Source organism: Vicugna pacos, chromosome 22 (genome assembly GCF_048564905.1).
Source record: "Vicugna pacos chromosome 22, VicPac4, whole genome shotgun sequence".
Taxonomy (NCBI): Eukaryota; Metazoa; Chordata; class Mammalia; order Artiodactyla; family Camelidae; genus Vicugna; species Vicugna pacos.
Genome location: NC_133008.1, coordinates 6,988,885 through 7,013,606, shown reverse-complemented (window position 1 = coordinate 7,013,606; position 24,722 = coordinate 6,988,885). Strand labels below are relative to the sequence as shown.

Below are 24,722 nucleotides of genomic sequence, written 5' to 3'. Positions count from 1 at the left end.
GGTCCAGACACGCCGTCAACCGTGCAGACGAATGTGCAGAAACACAATCGGAAGAAAACACTGCAAAATGTCAGCAGTGATTGGCTCCCGCCTCTTGGCCGTGTCCTGGGACGGGCCCAGCCCTGCGCGCCCTCCCGCGCACGGAGACCTTCCCAAATAGCCAAGTCACAGCCACGGCAGTGGTAACTCGTACTGATTTTGCATAAGATCTTAATTTGCATATTTTTGTGATTGATTTTGGCATTTGGGGGAATTTGACTCTCGGGGAATTTTCTTGTTACCTTTTGTCACAATGACATTTGCTAAACAATATATGGAATTTATTTTTGATTGGCAACAAGAAATGAAATGTATTTTTTAAAAGTGATTTTCTCTTCCTCTGTAGTGTGTTGGTCCTGTATAAATTTATAATAAAAGAAAAACCTTGATATGTATCCCGGACGTGTGACTACATATCGAACAACGATTGTCAAACATTTTTGCCTCCAAAAACCTCTATACTCTTTAAAAACAAATGTGTTTCAGACCCTCCTAAAGAACTTTTGTTTATGCGAGTTGAATCTGTCGATTTTAACTGTGTTAGATAGTAAAACTGAGATTTTGAAATGTTTATTTATTCTTAAATAGCAATAATAAACCCACTGCATGTTAACGTAACATTTTAATGAAAAATAGCTATATCTTCTAAAAACTCAGCGAGAAGAGTGGCGGTATTTTCCATGTACAAATCTCTAATGTCTGGCTTAGTAGAAGACGGCTGGATTCTCAGATCTGCTTCACGCATAGTGTAGTCTCTGGAAAGTTCCACTGAATACTCCTGGGAGAAACAGTGAAAAAAATAATAATAAATAAAATATGAAAATGAATGTATATATATTCATGTATGATTGAAGAATTGCGCTGTACACCAGAAACTGACACAACATTGTAAACGGTCTATACCTCAATTAAAAATGAAAAATAAAATAATAGATAAATAAATTTTTTAATTGAAAGGAAGCAAATGACATCTTAGTATCATTATGAAAATACTTTTGGCTGCACATTGAGAACGACGAATAGAGTATAATCACAACTATATAAACAGAGAAGTAAAAATTCCTGAATAAAAGTGTCAAGATGCCCCCTGGTGGTACCTCTAATTATTGCAATTCCTGGTGACCGCACGTGCGTGTGCATGGAGTGTGTGTACGTGTGCGGTGGGGTTTGTGCATATGTGTTCATATGAGTCACGTGTGTGATGTGTGTGCCTGTGATAGAAGTGTGTGGGTGGGTGAGATGTGGGGCTGTGGCATGTGCACGTGTGTGGTGGTGTGTACATGTATTTATTGTGTGTGCACGTATGGGTGTGGTGTCTGTGTGTGCATGCACGTGCGCGTGTGGTGTGTGCTTGTGTGTGGTATGTGTGCCCCCAGTGTGTACTGCTGCAGTGCGTGTGTTGTGTGCGTGCGATGTGTGTGTAGGACTTGTACATGGGAACCAGCAAGGTCCCACCATCTAGCACAGGGAACTTTATTCAATACCTTGTAACAACCTATAATGAAAAAGAAGGCGAAGAGGAATGTGTATGTGTGTGTAACTGAATCACTGTGTTATACACCAGAAATTAACACACTGTAATACTATACTATACTTCAATAAAAAAAATTTTTATAGACATGGGAGAGCAGACTTACTCTTTCACCGTCTTCTGCACCTGTGCTTTGCTGTTTAGAAAACATCTATTAAATTGCCCAGCACAGCCCCAGGGAGGTGCAAGTCCTCAAGAGACATTCATCGCTCTCCACTAGCTTCGTGAATCAGGCATTACTTCCAGTGACAAGGAAGACTCTCGGAGGTGAAGCACTTGCTGAAGGTTCCACATCTAGTGAGTGCTGGGCCCAGGATTCATACCTGGGTCTTCTGATCAATGAGGAGTTTAATCATCTTGTACTAACGATTACCTCTAAGTCATAAAAATCATCTATATGGGGTGATTTCAAATGTGTGAAAAGGCAAACAAATTTCTGAATGAAAACAGTATGACAGCATCATCTGGGCATTTTCTCTTCTCCATCACCCTTTCCGCTGGGGTGTGTGCACACACCTAGGCCTTGTGCATCACTGGGAAGAAATTAACTAGCACCTCGTGGACACCATGCAAAATACTGTCAGGTTCAAGTATAATAAACACAAGTACAAATTCTCAAAGTCACATGTTCAAATCATAACTCTCTGTTTTTCTTAACACAATTTGAATTTCTGATTCCAGTTTCTGTACACTCCATCTAGTCCTCTGAAGGAAAACTCAGTCTCGTCTATAGTAACTCAGACATTTCCTGCAGATCCACCCCACCCTGGTCCCCCTCTCCTCCGGTGGCTCCCCAGCTCCAGGGAGATCCGTACTTAGTCCCAGTCCTCCGGCACCCTCCCAAGCATCACACAATGGGCTGGCGTCTATGCCCACCAGCATCCACCGAAGCCCACCCCCAACTGTGGCCACCTGCAGGGAGGGGACGCACTGTGTGTGATTTTGTCACTGCTGAGAGCGACCCTGAGAGTCTACCTCAAAAGACCCAGGGTGTGCAGCTGGTCTCCCTGCCTGCAGCCTCTGGGGTGCTGGGGTGCTGGGCCCCTGCGTCCAGCCCACTTTCCAGGCTCATGGCCCTTCTTCAATTTTTTTTAGGGGGGTAAATTAATTAGGTTTATTTCTTTTTAGAGGAGGTACTGGGGGTTGAACACAAGACCTCATGCATGCTAAGTATGTGCTCTACCATTTGAGCTACACCCTCCTTCATTATGGCCCTTCTTGGACGCGCACACGGACACGCACACAGACACGCACACAACCCTGCACACAGCCCCACACACAGCCCACCCAGGCTCCAAGCCAGTGGACACATCTCTCAGCTCCTCCCTCAACCAGCAATCTTCCCCACTCAGTTCTCCACGTGGAAAAATGTTTAGACAGAGTCCTTCAGGGCTAGCCTAAGCAAATCAAATGTCCCTTGGTTTTCAAATTAGTCTTTCCTCTGCTGTGAGTGCTTTAAACCCATGTAGAAACTCAGCTGACTTTGAGTTCTCTCTGGGTCTGGGACTTCAGCGTCCTCCCTTTGTTGGGCCCAGAAAGAGGCCTGGGAGGCCCCCAGAGACCACAGTGAGGTGAGAACAGTAATTAACACGCATGGGGCTGGCTGGGTACCAACTCAACACAAAATATGCACGTGGAGAACCCGAGAAATGGGGAGCCGGATCTTTGTGGGCCAGCTTGCCCACCATTCTCTCGCCCCCACATCCCTAGAGAAGGAAGGACTAGTTCCTGTGCCTCAGGCCAGCTCCCCAGGGCAGCCGGCCGAGACCCCCCATCTCGACCAGTGCAGGTCTGGAGGGGCCCACATCCCGGACCTGAGTAGGAAAGCAAAGGCCAATGGCATAGAAGCAGCAGTTCTCAACAGAATCCCCGGGGAGCTAGTGAATTTGCACGTTCCTGGGCCCCACCCCCAGAGATTTGATTCCTGGGGTCGTGGGCAGAGCCTGGGAATCTGCCTTCCCCCAAACCTCCCAGGTGTGGTCCAGGACCACATGGAGCAGCACTGGTACAAAGGACCCCGTGGCTGGGGGGAAGGGGACAGAGGCCACCATCAGGGCAGGGGCTCCAGGAGAGGCAAACTTTACAGAGGAAACAAAACTAGCACTGAGATGGCAGGAGGGCGTAGCTCAGTGGTAGAGTGTGTGCCTGGCACGCACAAGGCCCTGCGTTCAATCCCTGGTACCTCTATTTAAATAAATAAATTATAAAATAAATAAAAAAATAAACAAACAAACCTACTTACCATCCCCTTCCCAAAAAACAGTATTGAGAGAAACACCCTTAGGGAGATAGATGTGTCAATAAAGATTAGCTATGGATCTGGAATAGGTAAATTCCAAAATCTTTGTTTTTCTCATTGTTTCTTTGTAGTATCTTCTTGACTCTCCTTAAGAGTTTTCATCACAATAATTTTTTAGATTTTTATTGTAATTTTAACTTATTTTTTAACTCATACATTTCTACATATTTGTATATTTTATACTTACATTTTATTTTTAATACTGTTATTTATTTTATTTACATATATGTAATATAAATACATATATGCAGGTGATAAAATTCAGTAGAGGTAATGAAAAATAAAATGTATGCTGCTGGCAACATAATTTATGATCCCAAAGGTCAAAAAGAAGAGCTAACATTATCATAACCATCACCCCCTTGCCCAAACCCCAAACACCTGCCCCTCTCTCTTCCTTGAACTCTCTTGATGAACCTTAACCAGGACCTGAGACGGGCTGTCCAGGCTGCCACCCACAGCCACTCAAGGGCACTGCTCCAACAGCACTCCCCTCTCTCTCCCCACATCATCAGTTTTCACTCTATAAGATCTTCTTCAACAGCAAATAAAAATGCTCTTTCCTCCCCAGCTGAAAAGAACCAGCAGAAACACCCTTGTCCTGAACCTACTTCCCCGCCAGCACCTGCCCCATTGCCTGTCTATGCCTGTCTCGAATTCCTAATTCCTCCCCACCCTCATCTCTCTCTGACTCACTGCAGCCAGGCTTTTGCAAACCGCTCTGATAAATTGCTGTCCTCAAGTTGCAGATCATTTCCACCTAGATCCCACAGCCTGTCCTCATCTGACTGCCCCATCTTGCTCACTCCTTCCTCCCAGTAACAGTCTCCTCCTTGGGTTCCAGGATACACGTCCCAGTCCTCTTCCCACCTCCTTGAACATCACTTTTTCCCTGTCTCTTTTGTTGGCTCTTCCTCTTCTCCATGACCTTCTTTCCCCCTCTATCTACCTCGCTTCCTTGGTGACTTCACTCATCCATTCCCCTCCCACCTCTTCCCAGCAAGTAGAAGACCATATGTGCCTGGCTCTGGCCAACAAGCTGTGAGCAGGAGACGGGTCACTTCCCAGCAAAGCCTGGCACACAGCTCTCCAGCTGTCTTTTTTCCTGCTGCAGCTATTTGGAGAAACCCTCATGTTGGTGTGTGGGACCAAAAAAAAACCAAAGCAGCCTGATCTCTGAATCACTCTATGAAAGACAGATGTCCTGGAAACGGGCCCAGACCTGCAACAAACTTCATATGATTGAGCAATTAATTTCCGTGTGTCCAGCCACTGGGATTTGGGAGCTGTTTGTTACCAAGGCAGAAGCCTAGCCTAGCCTGACCGATGCAGTTACCTCATCCATCTATAAGATACAATGCATGAAAACTTCCCTTTTCTGAAAAAAAAAAACATGAATTTTCCTGTTGAAAATGCTAGCCTAAGTACTGGCAGAGTTTGATTTTAAAATCACAAATACAGACATTTTCTATAAGTTTTTGAACTATGATGATCAAAAGGAAATCTTAGAAGCTTCCAGAAAGAAAGAACAGAATAGTTGCCAAAGAAAACCACACTGCTAACATATTTCTCATAAAATCCACTGAGGAAATAATTCAAGGATATTCTCATGAACATGGAAATTAAATTAGAATAATGACCTCAAGATAGGAGAAGACAAAATGTACAAGAAATACCAGCAAATGAAAAATCTAATTAAAAACATAATCTGCTTTATGAAATAATTACACCAAATTGCCTGTTAAGAACTGGGTACCAGCCGATCTACCAAATCATAAAAGTGGGTGTGCCCAGAAGCAGTCCACTGTCCCATGGAAGTGGTATATGCTAGGTAGGTCTAAGTGGCTTCAGAAAGTCCAAATAAATTTTCTGTGGATCAGATCCCACAGGACCAGCCCTCCTGCTTTGCTACTATGCCTCATGGGGATTCCCCAGGACCACGAAATGAAGAGGAAAAAGCACAGTAGGCTGGTGCGAGCACCTGGTGGTCCACGTTGTCTGGAAGGAAAGATGGCCCTTGATGTGGCAGTGGTCCATGGGCCGTGGCTAACAGACTGGCCAGCTGACTAGGGACTTGGAAAGAAGCAGACGACCCAGAAGGCAGCATCCACCCACTGCAGAGAATGTTCTCACGACCCTTCTGTGATGTCAGTCAGCCACTTCCCCAGCACCCAGTACGTGTTCATCAGGTCTGGACACAAAGTGGCCATGGAAGCAAGGGGGAGGCTCTTGTGTGGACTTCCCTTCATAGAGGCTGCTCTGGCCACGGCTGCTGCCGAGTGCCCACCCTGCCAAAGGCAGATGCAACACGGGGACCACCCAGCCCACTCAAGGTGGTTAAACTGGGCACTTCTATCATGGAGGGGACAGCAAATTGCCCTCACAGAGACAGACACACATGTGGGGTATGAATTTGCCTTCCCTGACCACGTTATTGTTGGAGGCTGCCATAATCATGACACCAGAACTAGACAAACAAGGATATGTTTTTAAAAAGGAAGATAGATGGAAGGAGAGAAGGAAAGAAAAAGAGAAAAGAAAGAAGGAAAGAAGGAAGGAAGAGTAGGAGAAAAGAAACCTCCTTACAGACCAAATGCAAAATTTCTAAATAAAATATTAGTAAATAGAATCCACCATTCTATTTAAAGAATAGTGGGGGAGGGTAGAGCTCAGTGGTAGAGTGCATGCTTAGCATGCGCAAGGTCCTGGGTTCAATCCCCAGTACCTCCAATAAAAACAAATAAATAAACCTAATTACCTCCTCCTACAAAAATAAATAAATAAATAAAAATAAATAAAGAATAGTAATAATAATCAAGTGGAACTTACTTCCAAAAACCATCACACAGTGAAAAGATGAATGAGAATTTATAATACAGAGGATTATTATGTTTAGTATATGAAGATCTTCTAAATATTGAAAAGAAAAAAATCAACAACCCAGTAGAGAAATGGACAGAAGAAATGAAGAGACAGATCACAGAGAAAGAAGTGGAAATAGCACTCAAATCCATGAAAAAAAAACTCAACCCAACCTGGAATAAGAGGAATGCAAGTTAAGGGGGGGAGGGTATGGCTCAGCGGTAGAGCGCGTGCTTAGCATGCACAAACTCCTGCGTTCAATCCCCAGTACCTCCATAAATTAAATAAAAACCTAATTACACCCTCCCAAAAAAAGAAGAATGCAAGTTAAAACTGCATTGAGATATAAATAATGTCTCACCCATTACGGTAACAAGAAATCTGAAAAGCTGGGGAGAGGATAGAGCTCAGTGGTAGAGCACATGCCTAGCATGCATGCATGAGGTCCTGGGTTCAACCCCCAGCACCTCTGCTAAAAAATTACTTAATTAATCTAATTACCTTCCCCCCAAAAAAACTTGTTTAAGTTTTTTAAATTTTTAAAAAATAAAATTAATTAATTAAAAATCTAAAAACTTGACCATACACCCTACTGGCAGGGTTTTGGGGAAACCATCACTTTCACATACTTTGAGTAGGAAGGCAACATTGTATAAACCTGTGGAGCAGAAACTGATGATATTTAGCAAAATTGCATACACATTTACTCTAATAGAAAAAACATATATTCACACAGATGTATTTGGCCTAAAACTTAGCCTCTCAAGTTAAGGCAAGCCACAACGGGAAGAATTTTTAAGAGAAACAGTAAGTCAGTAATGCTAGCATACATTCCCAGAAACTGACAGAACCGTAGGAGGTAATAGCTGAATCAATCATTTTAACATACCTCTCTCAGAAACCAGTGAAGCCAGCAGATAAGAACAGCAGAGATGTGAAAGACCTGCACAGTGTTGTTAAATGTGTGCGTGTGCATGTATCTACATCCACCACAAACAGAATCATATAACTTTCAAGCACATTCAGAATATTTATAAGAATTAAACATAAAATTGCACCTTAAAGGACACTTGAATAAATCCAGTAAATTCAATATTGTACCAACTGTGTTCTCCAACCATAATGGAAATTGGAAAGAAATAAAGAGACAGAAGAAGGAAGAGAGAGAGGAAAGGAGAGAGGGAGGGAGGGAGGGAAGGGGGAGACGGAGAGAGTGAGGGGGGGAGGGAGGGAAGAAGAGAAGGAGAGGAAGGAGGGGGCTGGAAGGAAAAAAGAAAAGGAAAAAGAAAGATTGGAAAGTACATAATACATTACTAAATTACTCTTAGCAGAAAGCAAATTAAGAAATATTTGAAACTGAACCATAGATATTAAAATTTCAGGGCGCCGTGGCTCTGAGGCAGGCCGTTCCTCCGGAATTCGGTCTATGGGCGCCGGTGGTGGCCACTGCAGGGCTCTGGCGGAGGCCTTAACGGAACTGGGCTACCAGCTGGTCACAGGTGGTTGTGACAACCATCTGATCCTTGTGGACCTCCGAGCCAAAGGCACTTGGCAGCAGCAGGGCCGAGAAGGTGCTGGAAGCCTGTTCCATCGCCTGCACCAAGAACACCAGCCCAGGTGACAGATGTGCACTATGGCCCAGCGGGCTGTAGCTGGGGATCCCCGCACTGACATCCTGGGGACTTTTGGAAGGAGATTTCCAAAAATCACCCACTTTATTCACAGAGGGATGGCACTGAGCCTGCAGATCCAGGACACCGTGGGTGGCAGGGCCACCCTGAAGTTCTCAGAGTAGCTGGCTGGGTGGGGACTGGGGACAAGGCGCACCGGCGGGTAGTGGGGGCTCTCTGGGCGGAGGTGGGGGGCTTTGCCCCCCTCCCCCTCTGCCCGGCCTGCCGGACTTCTAGAGGAGCTTCTGCCCCAGGGCCCAGCGCTCTTCTGGGGCCCCACATGGGCTGGTCACCTCCCTGTGGCCCCTCTGAGAGGCTTCTTTTTGAGCTTTGCTATGTTATCTTCTTCACAAATCAAAATCCATTTAAGGCTCATTGTTAGCAATTCTGGGACAAGTTATCAAGGAGTTTATATTTAAATCTCATTTTCTCACAGCTACATATATATGGCTGTTCTGGAAAAGTGAAATACAATTTAGCCAATCAGCCTTAATTATCTATGTGGCTGAAAGATCAGCCCCGTCCCTGACGAGCCAGATAACTCAGAGCCAGGCTCTTGGAGCTTAGTGGAAAAGAGGCAGCTTTACTGCTTTGCCAGGCAAAGGGGTCTCACAGCAGGCTGGTGCCTTCAGAACTGTGAGCCCTCCTGGGGATGGGGCAGGGCCATTATGCAGCCATAGCTCAAACAATAAAGCATCGATAACAGTCAACAGAATCATTTTCTTCTCCTAAGACTCAGAGTGGCATCACGGTGTCTCCAAGTGACCAAGTCCATAGAAGCCAGTGGTTGTCGCTCTCTAGATCTCCTTATCTTATAAGTGCCCAAGGCATGATCTTCTTGGCAATTTAGGCTATTTTGTAAGGTTACAATTCTGTGACCTTCTCCCTGGAGAACAACTCAGAGATCAAGCATAATTGTCCCTTTCAATTACTGGAATAAAGCGGAAATGGCAAAATTAACAGCTGCAGTTTAACAATGGGCCTGGAGCTGCAGCAACCAGTCAGTCAGGTCTGTTGGCCAGTTTAAGGGCAAGCATAAAAATAAGCAATCCGCTAGCCTAAACGCGGCTTTTTTATTAATCCTCCTTCATCTAGATGGTGGCGCAGGGCAGGGCTACTGGAAAGGTTCTGGCAATTTTACTCACTCTGCTCTCAAGAGTCTCCGGGCTTCCCCCAAACTCCCTGCAACAGATAAGGAACACCCAAGTTGGAGCTTGTAAAAGCCGGCCATTGACAACTGTTCCCCAGTGGGACGCCTAAGGAGGGCTGAATCACCCCCGTTGCAATGGAGGCTGGAGTCTCCTGACGCTTCTGCTGGGTGCTTTCGATCAGAGTTACAAGTTACATGCATCTATTCCAAGTGCCGTCCAGCTGGGTGGGAGTCCCTCTCTGGGCACCTGGGCACAAGGGGACGTGGTCCCTTTCCCTGGACCCCAGGGCGGGCAGGCGAGCCCAAGGACCTAGCTCCAAGCCCCTGTGCACATCAGCCAGGGGCTTTCCTGCCCGGCGCGAGGTGACCACCCCACCACCTTCTCTATAATCAGGAAATCAGACATCACCTTCCCACAGAAACTTTGTTTCTCACAAAGCTGAGGTGTTCGTGTGCCTGCCGCACCATGAGGCCAAACAAACCGAAATATCAAAGTTTGGAGCAGAGAAATGTTTATTGTAGGGCTTAGTAAGGAGATCAGGGTGGCTCATGACCAAGAAAACCCCAAACTCCTGGAAGGGTTTCAGCAAAGAACGTTTAAAGGCCAGGTGAGGGAGGGCGACCGCAGGATATGTGCTCAGCTCGTGCACAGTCCTCTGGTTGATGCTGAGGTAACAGAGCATCAGCGCTATCAACCCCCAGGCACCAGAAGGTCTGCGGCCATGGGCTCTCATCAAGTAGTTAATTTCTTTCCTTTGGTGGTGGTTTTTAGCATCTGGAAAACTCAGGAAATACTCATGAGATACTGTTGTCTGGGTGCTTCAGAGAGGAGCTGCAGCAGAGGATGGGGGAGGGGTCTGACCCTGGAAGGCCCCACGGGGTCCTGCTTGGTTACAGAAGTGCAAGACAGAGATGACTGTTTGTAACATGCACAGGCAAGGTTTTAACCACGGAACATCTACAAGAATTACAGCTTTAAAAAACACAACCAACTTTCATATTTCAAAAATAGCTCAACTCAAATAAATTAATTTCTTACAAAGTTAAAAAAAAAAAACTTTGTGGGACTCAACTAACAGTAGCTGAAGGAAAATGTATACCTCCAAATACACGTGTTGGGAAACAGGTGATGTTAAAAGTAAATGAACCTGGAGGTCATCGTTCTAAGTGAAGTGAAGCCAGAAAGAGAAAGAAAAATACCATCTGACATCACTCATATGCGGAATCTAAAAAGGAAAGAAGACACTAATGAACTTATCTACAAAACAGAAACAGACTCACAGACATAGTAAACAATCTGATGGCAACTTGGGCGGGAGGGTGGGAAGGGATAAACTGGGAGTTTGAGATTTGCAAATACTAACTACTGTCTATAAAACAGACAAACACGTGTATAGCATAGGGGACTATATTCAATATCTTGGAGTAACTTACAATGAAAAAATATGAAAACCAATATATATGTATATGTATGACTGAAACATTATGCTGTACACCAGAAATTGACACATTGTAACTGACTCTATGTCAATAAAAGAAAATAAATGAGACAGGCATTCAGCTCAAAAGAGCAAAACAAATCCAAAGAAATGAGAAGGGGCAATACAATAAAGATAACTGTAGGTCAAAAGATAATATAAAAGATTAGTGAAGGTGACAAATATTTATAAACAATAAAATGCTAATAATTTTTACACCTAAAAAAATGGAGAAATCTATAGGCAAAATTTTAAATACCAAAATTGCACAAGAAGGAAAGATAATTTGAATAAATTGATAGTTAGTTTTTTAGTTGAAATGGTAATCGAAGGTTCCTCCCATTCAAGACTAGACAAAAAAAAGAATATATACATTATGTATGTATTTTACAGGTGAGCCCTTCCAAACTGGCAGAACCGGTTCTTCTCTTATCCCACATATTAGAACCGCACTGTCTAACGCAGCAGCCACCAGCTGCTTGTGGCTGTGGATCCTGGAAATGTGGCTAAGACTGGGGAATTGAATTTTTTTTATCTTACTTCACTTTAATTAGTTTTAAGTTTAATTGAACAACTGATACTCAATTCCATTATCAGAAAACCTTTTTAATGTTGTTAAGTTCAGCATTTGTTGAACTTACTCAGTTCTGGAATATTTCTGATTTTTTAAAAAATTTACATGAAGTAAAATAAAATTTACTGCTTTGGGTGTACACTTCTGTGAGTTTTGATAAATGCACAGAGCAGTGCAACCAACACCACAATTTGGATATAAAACAGTTCTCTTGCCCCAAAACTGTCCCTCATACTTCTCCTTGTTAGCTAAACCCTTCCTCCACCACTCACCCCTGGCAACCAGTGATCTGTTCTCTGTCCTCAGAGTTTTGCCTTTCCCGGAAGGTCCTGTAAGTGGAATCGTCAAGTGTGTAACCTATGGATGTACCTATTAGAAAACATTTACAGATGCTTGAAACAACTCAGGTATGTGGATCTACTGTTTCAACTACAAATTTATGAAATCTAAATCTGATTATAAATTTCCTATAAAAATATACAAATTAATTACATTTGTTCACACTAGCAATAAACCAACACAAAATTAATTTAAGATACCATACACAATGGCAAAGATATATGTACGTATAAAAATTATTTGTAAAGTAACTTAACCAATAGGCATAAGACCATTATGGAGGAAATTTAAACACTCTTTTAAGAGACAAAAGATCGTCTGAAGATATAAAGAAACATACCAAAGTCTCCTTCATATTAACCTATAATTTTAATGCGATTCCATGATAATCCCAGTTGAATTTGTTACAGAACTCGATAAACTTATTCCGAAATCTTTTGATCCTAGTAATGGCAGACTAGTTTATTCAAAGCTTCCCACCAGGAAAAACTATAATGCAACTTAAACTGTCTCTTAAATCTTCTTTAAAACAATTGAGAGATTCTGGTTCCGAGTAAGACAGAGTCAGCACAGCCCTCTCTGCCTCACCCACTGAACACAGCTAGAAGCTCCGGACGCAGTCTGGGCAGCGGCTCTCGGAGGGTCTGAAAAACAAGTGGTGATGGACCAGCTGAAGAAGCACCCAGAACTTTAAGCACAAATGATCCGAGGTGGACTGCCTCAGATTCTTTGCCCCCATATCTCCTGGTCTGCTTCCTTCCCCCGGCGGGGGTAATAAAGGAAGTTCCAGAGGATGGGGGCTTGGCCAGTTGCGACTCTGGGTGCGAAGAATGGGGGGAATCTCTGCCAATCAAGATGTGCAGCAGAAGCATAAAATAAATTTTTGTTGTTTAAAATCATATGTTAATATGGGGGTGGTTTGTTCTGAGCACTGGGGATACAGCAGTGAACAAGAGAAGCACGTTTCCCTCTGAGCCACATTCCAATGAGGGGAGGAAATGAAAATAAATAAAACTACAACAGGAAAATGTCAGGCAGTGAAGGGTGCTGTGAAGGAAGTACCACCGGGTGAAGTGAGGAAGAGGGGCTGGAGGCTGGAAGGGGTATGTGTTTAAGAGTGGTCAGGGAAGTCTCTCCGGAGAGTTGGATTGAGCTTGGATATGAAAGATGACGATAAAAAGTCAGTCAGGCAAAGACTGGGAGAAAATCACTCCAAGCAGAGGGGTAAAAGCTTATGCAAAGAATAAGCTTGATGTGTTTAAGGAACAACAATGACAAAAATAAGGTTGAACTTAACAAATTCACATAAAATGATAAGAAATGGGGTCAGAAAGATAGGCAGGGGTCAGATTGCATAGGGTCTTGTAGGCTGTGATGCCTATATGGATGGGAAAATGGATATGAATGGACTGAAGGGTGGATGGAAGCATGGGATGATGGATGGATGGATGAATGAATGGATGGGAAAATGGATACAGATGGACTGAAGGATGGATGCCAGGATAGGAGGATGAATGGATAGATGGATGGATGGATGGGTGGGTGGGTGGGTGGGTAGGAGAATGGATATGGATGAATTGAAGGATGGATAAAGATAAATGGACGGATAAGAATAGAGGGGTGGATGCAAACTGTCAAATCCCGGATAATTAGAAACCCAAATCCACTTTAGACCACTAGATGGAGCCAAACACTGATGTTTGTTCTGTAGGTGTCTGTCTTTCCTTCGGCATAAATTAAAAAGCATGAGAACAAATGTATGTCCCTATGTGACTGAAGCGTTGTGCTGTACACCGGAAATGGACACAGCATAGCAAACTGACTGTACTTCAATAAAAATATTTGAATGTCAAAAAAAAAGCATTCATGTTATTTATTCCTCAGTGGGAAGTAGAAAAGCCTTCAGCTCTCCTGAGAGCAGAGCAGAGCTTCCAGACCAGTAAGGCTGTTGGACTATTAGCCATTCAGAGACGCTGATGCTTTTGGCCCAGGGGTGACCCAGTGGACCCAGTGAAGTCTGAGGAAGCCAGACACCAGCAGGGCTACTTCCCCAGCAAGAAGCCTCCATCCATTCACAAAGCTGCGTTACACAACACACATTATCAGGTTCTAAGTGGGTCTTTTTTGTGTGTGTGTATTGAGGTATAGTGATTAGAGGGTTAGAACTTCCATCCCATCCCGCTCCACCTCCTGGGAGGGGGGAAGGGACTGGGGATCGAGCTCAGTCACCAACAGGCAATGTAATTGAAAATGCCTACATAATTGAACCTCCATTAAAACCTTAAACAACAGGGTTCACATCAAGGTGCTGGGAGGGCAATGCATCCCCAGAGGACGTGGATGCTCCAAACCCCTTACCACACACCTTGCCCTCTGCATCTCTTCCATTTGGCAGTTTCTGAGTTATAGCCTTAAAATAAACAGTAATAGTTAAGTAAAGCACGTTCCTGAGTCCCGTGAGTCATTCTAGCAAATTGTGGAACCTGAGGAGAGGGTTGTGGGAACTGTCTATTTATAGCCAGTCACTCAGAAGTAGCAGTGCCACCGAGCAAGGGCTCTTGTGCCCGCAGCCCAGAAAGCCAGACTCTGACAGTGGGTGTTTGCAGCAAAGTAAGGGTTTATTTGCAGGGAGACAAACCTCAGATCCACTCCAACCTGTTCTTTGAGTTGGGGGTGTTTTTAAAGGGGAAGAACAAAAAAGCAGTAGTTACTTGTAGTTTCAGGGGTCAGGACGTCTCTGGATTAGGATTCTCTGGCCAGGCGGTCCATGGCTCGGGGTCTGTGAGCTCATCTTGCCCGGGAGAAACCACCTGAGTTTGTGTGTTAATGATGATGTCCGTAATAGCAACGTTAGTACGGCAGCAGTGTCGCTGACAACAGCAGCTTTAGTCACCTGACTCTGATGAGTGTTCAGTGAGCACAGGATGGAGGTCAGAGGAGACAAGCAAGGGAATAAGGTTTGGACAGAGAGATTAATCATAAACTCGGTTTTAGAGGGACTCAGCTTCACTGAAAGCCTAAATCGGGGTCTGAATGGAGGGGACAGCCTTGTGGGACTGAGTCCTTCCCCTGTGGGATCTGTACTAACTCTGGGCAGCGGGTGTCAGAGGTATCATGAGTCAGGAAGGAGAGTTTTCCTTTTAGCTGGTTGCCCTTCAAACTGCCACACCCGGATGCCATCTCAGCGCCGGCACCCACATCCCATTCAGGTGTAAACACCGCAGTAAGTTCTACAGCTCTAAGCTTAAAACAGAGGGCGTCCCCGTCATCTGAGGATACTCCACCCAGGTCCCCGCAGTGACAAGGACATTCAGAGAAGCAAAAGTCTTTGTGGTGTTAAAATATTCACTAATGGATGTACCAATATTACCACTTACAAAGTATATTACTACTTATAAAATCAGTCCCTACTCAAAGCTTATTTCCAGCAGACCCCCAAAGCATCAGTCCCCATGTACTGCGCCGAAGGCTAGCCAGTCTCTAGCCAGCTGTCAGATGTCTACAATGCAAATCAATTGTACAGTAAAGCTGTGAATCTGCACACGATGCAAGATGTCACGGAGTAAGCAAGAGTGACGCTCGCATCCCACCCGGTCCCACACAAAGCTCCTGGCACATACGATCAGCAGAAGAGAAAACCAATGCTGATGATCCAGTAGGACCTTGGAAAGAGAATGGCTGAAAAAATAATAAATTTAAAATTTATATTAAAAGTGAAGAGTGAGCTTAGATGGGCTCAAACATAGAGTGAGTAATTATATTGCAAAATGGCTTATTTTTACCCCGAGGAGACATGCTGCGAAAATATCCTGAAGGCTGAATAGCACAGCCAGTGGGATAATTACTTTACCACCTTTGGCCAATTAGCTTGAGTACTAGCTACATGCAAAGAGATATAAATAAAATTAAAATGTAGTCACAGAAAAAAAGAAGGTATGGCTTATCTATCATAGGAGTAAAGAGGCCCTGAGAAGAAAGATGAAACCTGAATATTGTTGGCTCCTCTTTCTGACTGCACCGTGAGTCAGGTATGCAATGAATAATATTCTATCTTTATGTCATGTGGGAGTTTTTTCCCAGAAAAATTGTGCAAAAAAATCAGCACTTTTTAATTCTTTACTCATTATAAAAACCAGCCCATAGCTGCAGACACATTCCAAATTCTGTTACATTTAAGAGAAAATAAACTTTTCATAATTTGTTTTCATCATTCAAGATAAAATCTCAATCAAGACTTCTGTGAGGATTTTTCTGCCTTTATGAAACATTGGCTCCTGTTTCACACGGATTCGCTTTTGATATATTTTCTATTTTTTCTTATGAAAAGTCAGATATTCAGAAAAGTAGAAATATATAATAACTCTCCTATTCTCATCACCTCGATTTCAAGACTGACAAGGTCTTGCCATGTTTGCACCAAATATTTTCTTGTGAAGTACTTTCAAGTTACAGACATTGTGAGCTGTTACTACTTGATACTCTAAATCAGATGCTCTAAAAAAATAAAGGCATTTTCCCGCATCCCCACAACCCATTATCACACTAACAAAATTAACAATAATCCGTTATACCTAACATCCAGTCCATAGTCAAATGTTTCCAGCTGACAAAAGTCTTTCCAGAGGATGGTTCCCGTCTCATTAGGGCTCCTCGTGGTCCAGGAGATGCCGCTCCTTCTGAGCGTGTCTCACTGTTTGCTACAGATGCTGCTCCCCTCCTCCTTTCTCCCGTGCACTTCCTATAACCCAGTCACATGCGCTTCATTGCAAATGCTCAGTAGCCGCCTGTGGCTCCTCCCGGCCACCGCACAGAACCCCGTAGATCTAGAACATTTACATCACTGCCTGAGGTTTTTTAGGACAGTGCTGTTCCAAAGGCCTTGTTCTGTTTGTAGGCAAACACTTTTGGCAGCCAGTGGTGTGTGCTCCATATTTGTTCAGAAAAATGATTTGACTTTTTGGTTCTTGGCACCAGGGAACCACACATGTCCAAAGAGTGAGAATTTCCTAATTATAAATTGCCAATCAAAGTGTAAAACGTGTGCCTATTGTAACCGAGCAGGACCCCGTGGGGCCTTCCAGGGCCAGGCTTCTCCCCCTGTCCTCCGCTGCAGCTCCTCTCTGAAGCACCCAGATAACAGTATCTCATGCGTATTTCCTGAGTTTTCCAGATGCTAAAAACCACCACCAAAGGGAAGAAATTAACTACTTGATGATCAAGAGCACGTGGCCCCCAGACCTGGTGCCTGGGGGTTGATGGTGTTGACGCCCTGTTACCTCAACATCAGCCAATCAGAGGATCGCACACGAGCTGCCCACGTGCCCTGTGCCCACCCCCTCACCTGGCCTTTCACTACACTTCGCTGAAACCCTTCGGGGAGTTCAGGGTTTTCTTGGGTGTCAGCCACCCCATCCTCCTTGCTTAGCCCTGAAATAAACCTTTCTCTGCTCCAAACTCTGATATTTCAGTTTGTTTGGCATCGTGGTGCAGTTGGGCACACGAACTTGCCTTCGCTAACACTCTGAGACAAAGTGAGTAAGGCACTCTCAGCTGAACGGCCAATCCACAGCCCCAAAGAAGCCACGAGGATCCCCCTCTTTGGATACTGTTTTGGTCTCAGGCAAGCCACCCAGCCACCCAATTTCTAGTCCACACCAAGGAGAAGGGAGCGATCCGCACCTGCAACACAAAGACAGGACAAAGCCCCCTGCCACGGGGAGGCAAAGGGAGATTTGCAAGCAGGAGGGTGAAAGGATCAGCCCTGGGTCTTGGGAGTCCTGCTGCTGAGGTGTCTGGAGCAGACGGAGGAAGTAAAGGCCCAGGGTGCGAGGAGCCGCCCTGGAGAGGGACTGCCAGCCAGGAGGGAATCCACGCAGGCAGGGGCACTGGCACAGACGGGCAGAGCCTGATGAGAGATGGAGTCTAAGAAACTGGTGACAATCTTCCAAAAGGTGTTTGTTTTTTTTAAGTGAGAATGATGGCAACCGGCGAGGGTGGGCTCACTCAGTAGGAGGCAGCAGACAGGTGAAAGTCAAGGCATGAGAAACAGGTCTGAGAAGAGAGGAGAAAAGGCCTGGGCCCAACCAAACACGGCGCATTCTTAAAAAGCCAGGGTGGGGGTGGGGAGGGGGGACTGGCTCCGTGTTTTGGGGTGGGGCTTTTTTATTACCGAACATTTCAAGCACATGGAAATTAATGTAATAAACACATTAGGGTATCTTCTAGATTTACTATTTGTACCTAAAATAATCAGGCATATCCTCTTCACCAAAATCCCCTCAGCAAGTTTTCTCCAACATTAGTTAACCTCATTTAAAGTCAAAATTGAAAGAACCTGGAATTGCCATGTTTCTTGCTAGGAGAGTTAAAAGAATTATGGGCAAATTCAAATGAACACTGCAGTAGGAAAGAACTTTCCCAGTGGTTGATGTGCTGAGATGACTGCGTTGCTAAAAAGAAAAAAATTAAATCCAACCTGTATATTAATGCTCGGTTGCATCATAAAAATATTTCACCAAATAAAATCATTATGTTTATCCTAAAAAAAAAATTGTGGGCAAATTCAATTGCCTGCCCTGTCAGGAATATGTATTTGATAATGCCCCATTTACTATTCTGAAATGAAACTCACATATAATAAACTGACCAACACAAGAAAGTAAAAAAAATTAAATATGTCATAACTGTAATATAAATCTGTAATATGTGTTTCATATGTGAGCCACAATTACCACTAAAAGAAAAATGTAGCCAGATATTTGCACCTTTATACAAAATCCTCGTGACTGAGACAACACAGGCATTATCTTGGTGTCTCAAATGCTGAAAGCAGCATTGCTGTGGGAGACTTGATTTTCTGAAATGGTTAATAGCTCTTAGGTTCTGAACAAATCAATGTAGCTGCATTCTGGGAAAATTCAGAGTACACTTGTGGTAGTCACATTGTTCATCAATATTCCCAGTTTTCCTCGCCCCGGGCACTAGTAGGAAGTTGGAAGTGACATGTGACTTGCTTCAGCCAATGAAATGTGTATAAGCAAAATTTGTCACTTAAGGGCTGGGGCATTTAGTGTTGATGTAAAACTCTGCTCCAGGTGATGGAACCTGCAACAGCCTGGGTCCCAGGGTGAAGCATGATGGGAAACAAATTTCTGTTATGTTAAGCCAGAGATTTTGGAGTTACTTGTTACTGCAGCATTACCTAGCCTGATACAATAGTAAAGTTATTCCCCCGACTGGCCCGGATTTCCGGTCAAGATGGTGGAGTAGCAGGACCGCAAGCTCACCTCTCCTCGTGACTACAGCAAAACCACAACTGACTGCTAAACAACTATTGGGGGGGGGAATAAGACTGGAACCTAGCAAGAAAGATCTACTTCAACTGGAAACATAAAGAGGGAACCACAGCAGGACGGTAGGAGGGGCATGCTCTCGATAAAATCAGGCCCCATACCCCCCAGGTGGGAGGCCCACAAGCTGAAGGGCAGTTAAGCCGCAGAGGCCCTCCCACAGGAGCGAGAGCTCTGAGCCCCACGTCAGTCTCCCCAGCCCAGGGTTCCAGCATTGGGAGGAGGAGGAGACCCCAGGACATCTGGTTTTGAAGAACAGTGGGGCTTAACTCCAGGAGCCCCACAGGGCTGTGGGAAACAAAGCCTTCATTCTCCAGGGAAGCGCACACAGAATCTTGCATACACAACGTCCAAGGGCAGAGGCACTGATTTCATAGGAACCTGGGCCAGATCTGCCTGCTGGTTTTGGACGATCTCTCGGAAAGGTGGCGGATGGCTGTGGCTCACCCAGGGGACATAAAAGCTGGTGGCCCTGACATTCCTGGAGTGTTCATCTGCACTAGCTTTCCTGGAGGCTGACATACTGACTGGATTATTAGCCCAAGACCTAGCCCCACCCAACAGCCTGTAGGCTTAAGGGCTGGGGAGATTCAGGCCAAACAACACAGCCCCACCCAACAGCAGGCTTCCTGAGCCACAAACGCCTCTAGACACGGCCCTGCTCTCCAGAGGTCCAGGACCAAGCTTCACCCAGCAGTGGGCAGGCACTGACTTCTCCTGCCAGGAAACCTGCATAAGCCTCTGGTCCAGCCTCATCCGCTGGGGGCAGATATCAAAAATAAGAGAACAACAATCCCAAAGCCTGTGGAAGGAGTCCAGACTCAGGCCAGACTCTCTACTGGGACTGGCTGGACCCTGGCCCTTGGGTGACAAGAGAGGAGTGTACTACTGGGACACATAGGACGTCTCCCACAGAGGGCCACCTCTCCAAGGTTGAGAAATGTAACTAACCTACCTAAAAATACAAATAGATAAACAAGACGAGGTGGCAGAGGAATATCTCCCAGGCCAATGCACAAGATAAAACCCCAGAAGAAGAAATAAATGATGAAGAGATAAGCAATTTATCTCAGAAAGAGTTTAGAGTAATGATGGTGAAGATGTTCAGAGAACTCAGGAGGAGTATAGATGCACAGGGCGAAGTTTTTAGCAGAGCTGGAAAATACAAAGAATACTCAAACAGAGTTGAAGAATAAAATGACTGAAATGAATAACACACTAGAAGGAACCAAGAAGAGACTAAATGAGGCAGAAGAACAGCTCAATGAGCTAGAAGACAGATTAGTGGAAGTCACTACTGCAGAATAGAAAAAAGAAAAGAGAATGAAAAGAGATGAGGACAGTATAAGAGAACTCTGGGACAACATGAAGCACACTAACACTCACACTATAGGGGTCCCAGAAAGGAGAGAGAGAGAGGAAGGGCCTGAGAAAACTTTTAAAGAGATAATAACCAAAAACTTCCCCAACTTGGGAAGGGAAACAGTCACCCAAGTCCAGGAAGTACAGAGAGTTCCACACCAGGATCAACCCAAAGAGCAACACACCAAGGCACACAGACATCAAATTGACAAAAATTAAGGGTAAGGAGAAAATATTAACATCAGGAAGAGAAAAGTAACAAATAACATACAAGGGAGCTCCATAAGGTTATCAGCTGATTTTTCAGCAGAAACTCCACAGGCCAGAAGGGAGTGGCATGATACAGTTAAAGTGATGAAAGGGGAAAACCTGCAACCAAGAATGCTCTATCCAGTAAGACTCTTGTTCAGATTAGAGGAAGAAATCAAAAGCTTCACAGATAAACAAACGCTAAAAGAATTCAGCACCACCAAACCAGCTTTACAACAAATATTAAAGGAACTTCTCTTGTCATCAAACCGCAAGAAAAGAGAACAAAAGAAGAAAAAGAAAAAAGGCCTACAAAAGATTGCTTTGGCAATTTTGGGTCTTTTCTGGTTCCATATACCTTTTGGAGTTGTTTGTTCTAGTTCTATGAAAAAATGTCACGAGTATTTTGACAGGGGTTGCGTTGGATCTGAAGATTACTTTGGGTAGTACGGCCATTTTGACAATGTTGATTCTTCCAATCCAAGAGCACAAGATATCTTTCCATTTCTTTGTATCATCTTCAATTTCCTTCATCAGTGTTTTACAGTTTTCAGAGTACAGGTAACCTCCTCGGTTAAGTTTATTGCTAGGTATTTTGTTATTTTTGATGCAATGGAAATGTTTATGCCAGTTATAAAATTCTGGTTTTTGAAGTGAAAAAAAAAAACTGAATGAAGGGCTGCACATGGCAAAATATCCTTCTTTTTACAGATGAGTTGAATTCCATTACATATATACGCTACATCTTCTTTATCCACTCATCTATTGATACGCACTTAGGATGCTTCCATATCTTGGCCATTGTAAATAATGCTGCTGTTAATATTGGGATGTATTACCTTTTTGAATTAATGTTTTTGTTTTTTTCAAATATATGCCCGGGAGTGGAACTGCTAGGTCATATGGTGGCTCTATTTGGGGGTTTTGACAAGCCTCCATATTGTTTTCCATGGTGGCTGCACCAATTTGCATTCCCACCAACAGGGTACAAGGGTTCCCTTTTCTCCACTTCCTCGCCAACATTTGTTATTTGTGTTCTTTTTGATGATGGCCATTCTGACAGATGTGAGATGGCGTCTCATTGTGATTTTGATTTGCATTTCCCTGATATTAGTGACGTTGAGCAACTTCTCATGCTCCTGTTGGCCATCTGCATTTCTTCTTTTGGAAAAATGTTCATTTCTTCTGCCCATATTTAAACAGGTTATTTGTTTGCTTTTTAATTGAAGTACAGTTGATTTAAAATGTTGTGTTAGTTTCTGGTGTACAGCATGAAGGCTCTTAGAGGGCATTATGCTGAGTGAAATAAGTCAGACAATGACAGACAAATACTATAAGATACCACTTACATGTGGGGTCTAAAAAATACAGCAAACTGGTGAATATAATAGAAAAGAAACAGACTCATAGGTGTAGAGAGGGAACTAGTGGTTTCCAGTAGGGAGAGGAAAGGGGGAGGGGCAAGATGGCAGTGGAGGATTAAGAGGGACAAACTATCAGGTATAAAATAAGCTATAAGGATGTATTGTACAACATGGGGAATGTAGCAAATATTTTGAAATAACTATAAACAGAATATAACCTTTAAAAATTGGGAATCACTATATTATATACCTGTAGCATATAATATTGTACAACTATACTTCAATTTAAAAAATGTAATATTGTAAAATAAGGTGCCTCGTTATCACAGTACGTAGCATGTCAGTCTCATGACATTGTAAAATAAATAAAGAAAGAAAGAAAAAGAAAAAAATCATGGTGACAACTCAAACACCATCCCCACAAACGCCTCAATCGCTCCCCACCCTACTCTCCCCACAGAAAACAATTGGCCTTCAGGGACCAAACAGATCATAAAAACTAGTGAAAAGGACTGGACCAAGGTGCCAAGATGATGTCTAAAGATTTTGTTTCTAAATAAATGTTTTGTTTCTAAGTAAGTGTTTTGATTTCTAAATACCTGCAACAACTTAAACTTTTTTTTTTTAATTTGAAATGTAAACCCTCTGGGAATCAAACGAAACAAATCTCCTGGTTTGATGACGTCCATGTGCAGCACTTTGCAAACTGTTGGGGGACAATTGGCATGGCCAGTGATAGAGGCTGGTAAAAAGAATTTACCAGAAAGGGAGAAATTTAAGAACAAAGTGAAGTTTAGTAAGTTTGCTGCTACAAGAAACAGGGGGCCACACAGGCAAGAGGTGTGTTGTGTGTCCACCAAGTGTGAACCTGCAGGGTCTTTTATTGAGGAAGGGGCTATGAACACAAAGGGACAGGAGAACAGATTTCTGATTGGCTACAAGTGAAGTAAAGGCTTTGCTTTATTTATGGGAGGATGGTGGATTTATGACTCCCGTAAGACGGAGACATGGGAATCTATGATTCTGATAAGGAGACATGGGCTACGGTGAGGCTGGTCATCTCCTGGGGCTGTTAACTGCGCTAACGCAAACACCCCCGTCAGGAGTTTATCTCCCAAAGTGGGCAGGCAGGTGCCTAAGGGCTGGAAGTTTGGGGGCTGCAGGGGTCAGTAGGCACCAGCTGGCACTGCACAAAGTGTCAAATGATAGTGAGACTTGAGTTTCTCTTTAGTCAAATTCCCTTCTTTCCCAAATCTGCAACCACACTGCCAGTAATACTGTACAAGTGAGCTGTCCTGCCCAAGCCACGTGGTTGGGTCACCTTCATCACAATCATTCACGTCTGCCATGTGCCCCTTACTTAACAATGGGGTAGGTTTTATTATTATCACCATTTAACTAATTAATCACAGAATCCAGACCTTCTGATACCCAGTCTTCTGGTGTGCTCTTTCCTACCAAGCTGTCCTAGTTAGTTATTTAATTAAAAAACAAACACACAAAAACAAAAAGAAATGCCTTCCTGCCTCGCCTGTACCAGCGCTTCCTTGCTCGCCCTTTTAGGACTTGTTTTGAAGACTGCTGCAGAAAAATGACGACGTAAAAAAAGTAAAACATGAAATGAAAATGGAAAAGAGGAAATACTGTCACAGAGAAAACTAGGGCCACGTGGTTTGCGTTCTCAGCCAGCGGGACCCACCACCACGAGGGAGGAAAGCCCACAGTAACTTCCACGGAAACAAGTCCTCCCGGCCTGTGGGGATGTGGGTGCTCAACTCACGATGTGTAGTTCCCCGAAGCTCTTTGAAGTGTCGGAAAGGGAAGGAGGCAGGGGATCACGAAGAAGACCGTCGCCAACAAGGGAAAAGGGCAGGGAAGGTGCAAAAGCGCCCGCCCGCGCGGAGTCCCCCGCCCGCGGCCCGGGCCACGTGACGGGGCCACGTGACGGGACAAGATGGCCGACGGGGGAGACGGCTGCCGGGCGGGGCCGGGGCCGGAGCCGGGAGAGGAGTTTGAAATCGTCGACCGGAGCCAGCTGCCGGGCCCTGGCGAGCTGCGAGGCGCCGCGAGGCCGCGGGCGGCGGCGGACGGCTGGTCCGCGCCCATCCTGACCCTGGCGCGCAGGGCCACGGGCAACCTGTCGGCGAGCTGCGGAAGCGCGCTGCGCGCGGCCGCGGGGCTGGGCGGCGCGGACGGCGGCGCGGACGGGGCGGCGCGCGCAGGTAGGCTCCCGCTTTCCGCGGGACAGCGGCCGCTTCGCGGTGCGAGCCAGGCTGGCGAGGCTGTTCAACCGACTCAGCCTGTTAGACGAGTCGTTAAACAAAACAGAACAAAACAAAACAAACACAGCCTGTTGACACGCCTAACTGCTCGTCTGCTTGCTTTATCCGGAGCGCACAAGCCAAGATAAGCACGTGGGCGCGGGTGGCCGAGACGGGGGCGACCTCGCTTCCCAC

The 24,722-nt window shown here is 44.7% G+C and overlaps 1 protein-coding gene, 1 long non-coding RNA gene and 1 pseudogene across 2 annotated transcripts in view; 2 read left to right on the top strand and 1 right to left on the bottom strand.

Annotated features, from left to right (window-relative positions):
* Window positions 1-642: 642 nt before the first annotated feature.
* Window positions 643-24,285, bottom strand: LOC140688401 (uncharacterized). The gene is made up of 2 exons (XR_012063051.1): window positions 24,047-24,285; window positions 643-817 (listed from the first exon to the last, which is right to left on the bottom strand). It is a non-coding gene; the product is annotated as an uncharacterized lncRNA (long non-coding RNA).
* Window positions 3,220-8,638, top strand: LOC102528922 (serine hydroxymethyltransferase, cytosolic pseudogene; annotated as a pseudogene).
* The window catches only part of RUFY1 (RUN and FYVE domain containing 1), a 44,157-nt gene continuing 43,656 nt past the window's right edge, over window positions 24,222-24,722 (top strand). The window contains exon 1 of the mRNA XM_072947109.1: window positions 24,222-24,488. The gene's annotated coding sequence lies outside the window, so the exon portion shown is untranslated. The remainder of the gene's footprint in view (window positions 24,489-24,722) is intronic.